General features: G+C 36.3%; 1 non-coding gene across 1 annotated transcript; it reads right to left on the reverse strand.

Moving 5' to 3' along the window:
* Positions 1–5,317: 5,317 nt before the first annotated feature.
* On the reverse strand, positions 5,318–5,424 carry LOC145151653 (small nucleolar RNA R71). The gene has a single exon (XR_013732216.1). It is a non-coding gene; the product is annotated as a small nucleolar RNA R71 (small nucleolar RNA).
* Between the last annotated feature and the right edge of the window lie 3,382 nt (positions 5,425–8,806).

The following is an 8,806-nucleotide window of genomic DNA, read 5'->3' on the forward strand; positions in this document are numbered from 1 at the left end:
CCTATGACTGCCATGCACCGCCTGACCAAGAAACAACTTGACATCTGCCGGACTGCAATTGAAAGATCTAAGCATACTACCGCAGAAGTCAAGTTCGAGATCACAAGAAGAATCACATGGTTGGAAAACGTCAGGAAGTTCTGGTGGATTCTGATCAAGTTCCTCAAACTTGATAGTTGAACCGGAGTTAAAGAGGTCACTTAGGGGGATATTGTTGAATCATAAAAGTGACCCTCTTGAACTCAGCTACCGCAACCATCTCAGCTACCGCAACCATCTCAGGTACCGCAACCATCTTTCTACCACAACCGCTTCAGCACCCGGAGTCAATCTTGTTCATCAGCAACCGCATCAGCAACCTGAGTCAGCTACCGCAGTCAACTTAGCTAGATTACGTTATTTGTCTTTTATGTAATACACTCTATTATCCAGTATGCCTTGCACGACTGCTCATAGAGTTGTAATCTAGTGTAGTTTCTAAGTCTCTATAAATAGAGACTTACTCTCTTTGTATTCACAGAGATAAGAAAAAAAAAACCGATAACTTATGAATTCTATCTGAATACACATTCTGAAGTTATCTCTCTTATCTTTCTTCACTCATATCTTCTTACTTAAATCTTATCATAATCCTGCTGATCATAATCCCTCTTCGGAGCAAGTCTTTAAGACTTAATCACTAAGCTTGATCTTCCTTATTAACTTGGAGTGAATGCATTCCGTGTTATGAATCAGCTGAAGTGTCTTCTTGATATAACAATTGTTGTCATTCCCATTCCTTTACATTTCCGCAACTAACTCTCTAACTATCTAACTATATTATTGTTGAGCTTTTAGATCCTTTGAGATTAACTATTCCGCCAAAGTTCTAACTATAGTATGATTTTTGGGGAAGAATATAAGTTTATAAAAACATTTAAAAGAAGTTTGATATTTTGAAATCCATTTTGGTGACTTGATGTCATTTTGAAACAATCATTTAAAACCATTTGATTTGATAATAATTGAAATCCATTTTGATAATATATTTGAAAATCACTTGTTTAAAACACAAAAACTTTGTGTTAAAGTTGTATCCCCCCATTAAACAGTAAAAACTATGAAAATACGGGGGTATGTACTCACATGTAGTAAGTTATTCAAGTGTACGACCGGTGTAGGATGCTAAGTGTCAAGTAAAACCTTGAGCACAAACGGATCCTAATAGCATATAATCACACATATATGAATATAATTAGTGTTTATACACCTAAATATGCTAAGAAACCATCTTAGGGACTAGGAATCACTTGTACTAAGTGTTATAATCACATGTGATTCATCTAAGGAGTGTTTAGTGTCCAACCATGGAGTGTACGGCCATGGGTGTACGGCTAGCGAGTGTACGACCGTACACTCATGGTGAAATTTGCTCAGGAGGGTGTTTAAACCTTGTGGAAGCTTGTGGGTCTATTGCTCATCAAGGTTATGTACTAGTTTCTCAATTTGGAGGCCCTTTAGGGGTGTTTTGAGGTGTGTACGCCCACCCGAGGTGTGTACAGCCGTACACCCTTGATGATCTCGAGTCAGATGTTATTTTAAGGCTTTGAATCTAGTGTTTAACATGTCTTACTAGATGATAGAAGGAATACTCACACTTTTGAGGGCTTCAAAGGAGTTCAAAACTCAAGAACAAGTGTGTGTTCTTGGTGAAATGGATGAGGATTTGAAGATCTAATCAAAAGAGAAGTTTTCATGGATGAAAACATGGATTTTCACTAGATAAAGCCATGTATCAACAATTAAATGGAAGGAATGCTTACTTATTTGAAGATCAAGGTGTAAATCTTGATGAACTTTGAGAGAGAATCAGAATTTCTTGAGGTGAAAGTGTGAAAAATAAGAGAAAATGAAGGAAAAATCTATATATAGGTTTGGGTTCACGGCCACACGTACACCCATGTGTACGGTTGTACACTCATGTGTACGGTTATACACACGTGTACGACCATACACTCCTCTAGTTGGAGTGTTTGGACCGAATGCTATACGATGACTTAAGTTATCTTATTCCTAAACTCAAATCTTGAATGTACTAGACTTAGATCATTCAAACAGACCCTGAACAATGCTAAAAGATAGCAGAAACGAGTCTGACTGTGATTGAATTTGAAAGACTGTACAAGATAGAAATTTTGGGTTGTCACATGCTCAAACAACTAAAGGACTCAAAGAGAAGATGGAAATAGCCCTAAATCGCTAGATAAGAGATCTAACAAACCAATGGTCAAGGTGATAACTTTTTACCTCCAAATGGCAGCTAACATTGAAAGAATACTGGATCCAAGGGCTCCTTCTCGTTCCAGCCTTTTGCTCCTCCAACTCCTTCAAAGAATGCACCAAATCACACACTTTTAGCCTCTATCTCTCTCTTTCACATATGATACCATCTCGTTTAGGGTTTCTCTCAGGGTTTTAAGCTGATAAGGGAGGCAGAATGATTGGCTTAAGGTCCTTTAAATAGGGCACAAACCCTGAAAATTATGGTTTTCACACTCAGCTCCTACTCGTCGAGTTGGGGTCCTCCAACTCGTCGAGTAGACTCTAAAAATCACGCGACTATCTCCATCTCTACTCGGCGAGTTGGGGCCTCCAACTCGTCGAGTTGCCCTGACAAAATGCATATAATTAATTAAATATTATACCTGGGAATCGGAATGTTACATCGAGCCATCTATGTTGTCTTATATTAAGATTTTTCTTGTCCATTAGGCATCTAAAACTCTTGTGATCCGAATAGATAGTACAACTAACCCTGTACAGATAGTGTCGCCAAATCCTGAGGGCAAAAACTATTGCCCACAACTCCATATCATTAGTAGGATAATTAGCCTCGTGAGGCTTCAACATCTGTGAAGCATAAGCAATCATTGTACCACGTTGCATGAATACAGCTCCCAACCCTATGATCAAAGCATCACAATATACCACAAAATCCTGGACGCCCTCAGGAAGGGTCAACATTGGAGCCTCGCATACCTTCTGTCTCAATGTCTGATATTGGCATATTTATACAAATTATTAGGCAATATTTAATTACATTTTGATTTATATTTTGGCTATTTCCATAGATAAATGGTACTTATAAGGTTAAATTATATTGTGCAGCCAAAAAGAAGACATTTTGAAGAAAAGGGACTAAAAGCGTTAAAGAATGGAACTTTGGAGGATAAAGGCTTGAAAGATAAAAAAATCCAGAAATATACGTATTCACGAAGTGAGTATTAAAGACCCACGACGTGAGTAAGGACTTCTAGAAGATAAACATCGCGGATCAAGAGTCCTTGTTGAACAAGGATAACTACTGAACTCACGACGTGAGACGCATATGCTCACAACGTGAGAGTGGATAATTCGAAAAATATATAATTCGTTGATCCCTACGGCTTTAAGGAGTTTGGCCGACTTGAGAAGGGTTCTGGAAGTCGAATTTCAGAGGAGAGAAGGCTTAGGAATTGGTTCTAATACCAAGGAAGAAGAAGAAGTTCATAATCTACTCTCTAGTTTGGTACTTTATGATGTTTTCAATTATGACTGGTTTATGTTTATTTGTTAGAATGAGTAGCTAAATCTAGCTGCTTCTGTTAGCTAGATGAAGCTGGAACTCATGGTTTGCTTATAGTAATTTACACTTTTCTTGTTGGTTAATGTCTTGTGTTTGATTGATTACACGTAGCATGCTTAATTTGATAACTAGATTGCTTTAGATTCTTATTATGTGAAGTTAGTGATCATTAATCTGCATGAATTTGATTACCTAGTAATTTAGTGAACATTAGATTATTAGAGCTAAGATCGAACCAATCTTACATAAGCAATTGAAGTATTGAATTTAGCTGTGCTAGTGAACTCATATTGTGACCATAATTTGTGTTTGTCAACTCAATCTTACATAGCTCCAATTCTATTTAATAATTGATTCTGTGTTAAAGTATGTGTGACCATACATAGATCTACATGAATTAATCGAATGTTAGTAAATTTGGAATTGAATTGCTAATAATGTTTTAATTGGTAACCAACATAATTGTCATAATTATTAATTAAAACCATTGAGGGAAACTGAATTCAAACTAACAGAAGTGTTTTTGTTAATTGATTGAATAGTTGTTAAGGAATTAAGTTCATCTAAACTTGCAAAATTAGATAAAAAACCATTACTTTGCTAGAATCTTAGGTTAACTTAATAGTAGTTAGATTAATTAATTAAAACTGTTCCCTCTGTTCGACCCTGACTTACTTAAACTACATTACAATCCGACTAGGTACACTGCGTAGGTGCATATTGGTTAGTTAAGTTAGTTAAGAAAATAAATTTATAATTGTTAGGTACTTTTGTGCACATCAAGTTTTTGGCGCCGTTACCGGGGAAGGACCATTTTAGTTGTTAATTTATTTGCTTTATGTTAATCGATCCTTTTTGTGGGGGGAAAACCTGCAAAAAGTTATTTTTCAGCTTGGTTCTTTGTTCAGAACTGAACTCACGACGTGAGCTTTTATGGCTCACGACGTGAATCCAGTCGTTTTTCTTTCTCTTTGTTTTTTTTCGTTTTTGTTCAGTTTTACGTTTTTTTATTATTTTGCAGTAGTTCATGACCAGAGATTCCAACACACCTTTGGTGCCACCACATGAAGATCCATAGTCGGCCCTTCACAAAAAGACGGATAAGAACGCAGGAGTGAACGAAACACCAAAGAAGTCACCTTTCAAGGATCTCAAATCAGTCTTTGGAAAGAAGACAGGAAAGAAAGTTGGAGAGTCAAGTACATCATCAAAGGACAAAAGCAAGGTTGAGAGCTTTGATCGGATATCTAACCCACGAGAATGTGAATACGAATATGAGCCTGAGTTCGAATTAGAAAAGAGTGAACCCGAAGACGAACCAGAAAATGAGATGGCGAACATTTTGGATATGTCCATGGGAGCATACAAAAAGCGGATAAGAGACGATGTTGGACCTGGTTTAGTACAACCTACAATTCCTGCAACTGCCACATTTGAGCTGAAACGACACATCCTTACTGCACTTAAGGATGTACCATTTTCTGGAAGGGATCATGAGGATGCTTACAAGCATCTAGATGAGGTCAATGACATTGCAGACTATTTCAATGTCCCAAATGTTCCTAGAGAGACAGTCTTGCTATGGATGATACCGATCACTTTTAAAGGAGCTGCAAAAGACTGGCTGAAGGCACTACCACCTGGTGCAATTACTCTTGGGCATAGATACGCGAGCAATTTCTAGAACAGTTCTGCCCACCATCAAAAATATCTAAACTAAAGAAGGCAATAGCCAACTTTTAGCAAAATCCGGGTGAATCACTTTATGAGGCATGGGAGCGTTATAAAGGGTTGCTAAGAAATTGTCCTCAAAATGACCTTAACATACAACAAGAAGTCTCAATATTTTATGATGGTGTGAATGTCATTACAAGGCAACTCCTTGATTCTCAAGGACCACTAACTAAGAAAAATCCGGGCGAAGTCAAGGAGTTGGTTGAAGAATTCGCAAAGCATTCTCGTGAGTACCACAATCCAAGAAATGAAGCGGTAAAAGGCATTGCGAGTGGAAATTCTGAAGACATGGCGGCTGTACTAGCTATGCTTGACACCATGGACAGAAGAATGACATGGATCAGTCAATTCATGCTATTAGAGTTGGATGTGAAAGCTGCAATGGTCTACACTTGACGAAAGAATGCCACTTGGATGAACATGGAAATAAAAGGGCTCAAGTTTCCTATTCTACTGGGGATAAATATGATGAAGACTGGAGAAAACCAAAGAAGGAGTGGTTACCATATGAAGAGTACAAGAAGCAAAAAGAAGAAAAATATAGGCAGACAAGCCGAGGCTTCTACCAAAAAGAAAAACCACCTCCTGAAAAGAAAGTTGATATTGAGTCTATTTTATATAGATTTATGGAGGCTTCCGAAAAAAGACATGATGACACTTATGTAGTCATAAGGGACCAGCAAGCATTTCTTAGAAATCAGCAGACATCAATTAAAAATATCGAAGCCCAACTTGGTCAACTAACCACTTTGGTGAATGAAAAAATATCTAACCCAAATCCCGAGAACAAGCCTCAATCACATGTAATGGTAATAGATGCTGAAGAAGAGGCTATTTCTGAGTTCTTAGAAGCACTACAAGTGGAGCCACAACTTTCCGAACCAAAGCCGAAAAAGTCAAAAATCGAAGAAAAAATTTATGTTGAAACGCCGAACTCACGGCATGAACCTTCAAAGCTCACAATGTGGGCCAAGTCTGAATAGAAAAACTCAGCAAAAGTTCCGGCTTATCGTCCTCCTTTACCGTTTCCGTCCCGAGCTAATAGTCATCCACTGGAACATGAGCATTTGGAATTTATGAAGCAAGTAAAGGGTATTCCAATAAATACTCCTTTTATTGAATCGTTGTCTAAAATTCCCGATTATGCAAAGTTCTTACAAGACTTGATAGATACTCGCCAGCATTTGAAGAAAAATTCCAAGGTGATTCTTAGTGAGCAGAGTTCAAAGGTTGTATTGGGGGAGTTACCAAAGAAGATGGGAGATCCTGGACGGCTCACTCTTCTATGTGAATTTGGGAATAATTTGAAGACTTACGCTTTAGCTGATTCTGGGGCTAGCATAAATTTAATGCCTTTTTCATTTTATCGAAAGCTCAATATTCCGAAGTTAAAGGCTACAAGAATGACCATTTACATGGCAAACCGATCAGTGACACATCCTAGGGGCATGGTGGAAGACATTTTAGTAAAAATTGGAAATTTCTTTTTTTTCCAATTGACTTTGTTGTCACACCACCAAACCAGACGGCGGAAACGTCCTGGGTGGAGGACTTCATTTGTAGTATTACAACACATGTATAATAGTAATCAAAGTACAAACAACCATTGTATTTAAAAAGTATAAATATTTACATGAGTTTCACTAATGTATACAGTAACTAAAAAGTTGTACAAATGCAGAAGACAAGACATAAATAGCTCTATCTTCTCAAAAGCTCGGGGTGTACCTGTCTACTGGTTCCCTGAGAATACAAGTAATTTGAAAAGAGAGTATGAACATAAAGTTCAGTGAGTGCATAAGTATTTATGTTTTGAAAGAAGGTTTTCTGTTTCTTGAATATGTATGATGTTTTCAGAAAATCCTATATTTTCTGCGGTATGAGAAAGTAGTTTTAGTTACACAAACTGAAATATTGTAAACTGTAATCTGTAAATTATATCTTGTAAAACTAGTACTTTTAAAAAGGTACTTAAGTTTAGTTAATTATACATTAACATGTTGTTAATATCTTAAATGAGTTATTATAACCATACTGACTAGGTGGCCTGACCCAACGCTATGAATGCACTGAAAGTTGATGATAACAATTGTCACTCACAGGCGTGTATGCCTGACTGTAGCTAGCAGTCCAAGTGCGGGATTGTCAATCCCAATGTAGATCTATACACATATTGTTTCGATCCCGTGTTGGAGACTCTGGTCATAATATCAGGACTTTACTATATTGTTTAAAATGAATTAAACAAACTGTACTACTTGACTCATAAAAGCATATAACGTTACATGTATATTACTTATAAAAACTCAATCATTCTGAAATAAATGATTAATAGTATGTTCTTGAATTAGTACTCTTAACCTGTATCTGAAAGAATGTATACGCTTGAATAGTTTTGAATTAAACCTTTGTTTTTGTAAAACAATGTACTCTAGTATGCTTGAATCATGAATTAATGTGCTGTGAATCATAAATTATATCTATTATAAGTTAGATGTACTTTCTGTATTGATACTTAGTATTCATTAATGTAACCCCCTGCTCAACATGTTACAAAGGGTTATTGAAATTTATTGAACTAACCTTTATATTTGTATACTTATGCAAATATATATAAGTAAAATTTAAATGACACTCGGACAGACAACTGTTACTTATAATCCCACATCCAAACAAGGAAAAGGAACCAAATTGGGTTGTCAGTCCTAAACCTTTGAAATCTTATATATATATATATATATATATATATATATATATATATATATATATATATATATATATATATATATATATATATATATATATATATATATATACAAACGTGACTTTTGGAGGAAAATATAAGTTTATAAAACATTTAAAATAAGTTTCATATTTTGAAATCCATTTTGGTGACTTCATGTCTTTTTGAAAAAATCACTTAAAACCACTTGATTTGATGATACTGAAATTCATTTCGATAAGATTTTTGAAACCATTTGTTTTGAGATTTTATAACACAAAATCTTTGTGTTATACTTGTATTCCCCCCCTTAAAACACTAAAAACTATGAAAATACGGGGGTATGAACTCACCTGCGGTAAGTTACTCAAACGTAAGATTGGTGAAGGATGCTAAGTGTCAAGTGTAGTCTTGAACACAATGGATCCTAATGAGCATATATTGGCACATATATGAATATAATTAGTCTATATACCACTAATCATGAAAGGAAAACACCCTAGAACTTAGAAAACACTTAGATTTAAGTGTTACAAGAATCAAAAGTCGACTGAAATGGGTGTATGGTCGTACAGGGACGTGTGCGGCCACCAGGTGTGCTGCCCTATGGGTGTGCGGCCCTGTGTGTGCGGCCATTGAGTGTGCGGCCGCACACTCCTAGGAAAAATGGTCAAAAAGTGTTTTCCAAAGTCATATCTCGTATCCCCTAAATGTCTTTGATCATGTGCTAGCTTACAAGTTGAGTT

This window comes from Lactuca virosa, chromosome 1 (genome assembly GCF_052849685.1).
Source record: "Lactuca virosa cultivar CGN04683 chromosome 1, Lactuca_virosa_CGN04683_v6, whole genome shotgun sequence".
Taxonomy (NCBI): Eukaryota; Viridiplantae; Streptophyta; class Magnoliopsida; order Asterales; family Asteraceae; genus Lactuca; species Lactuca virosa.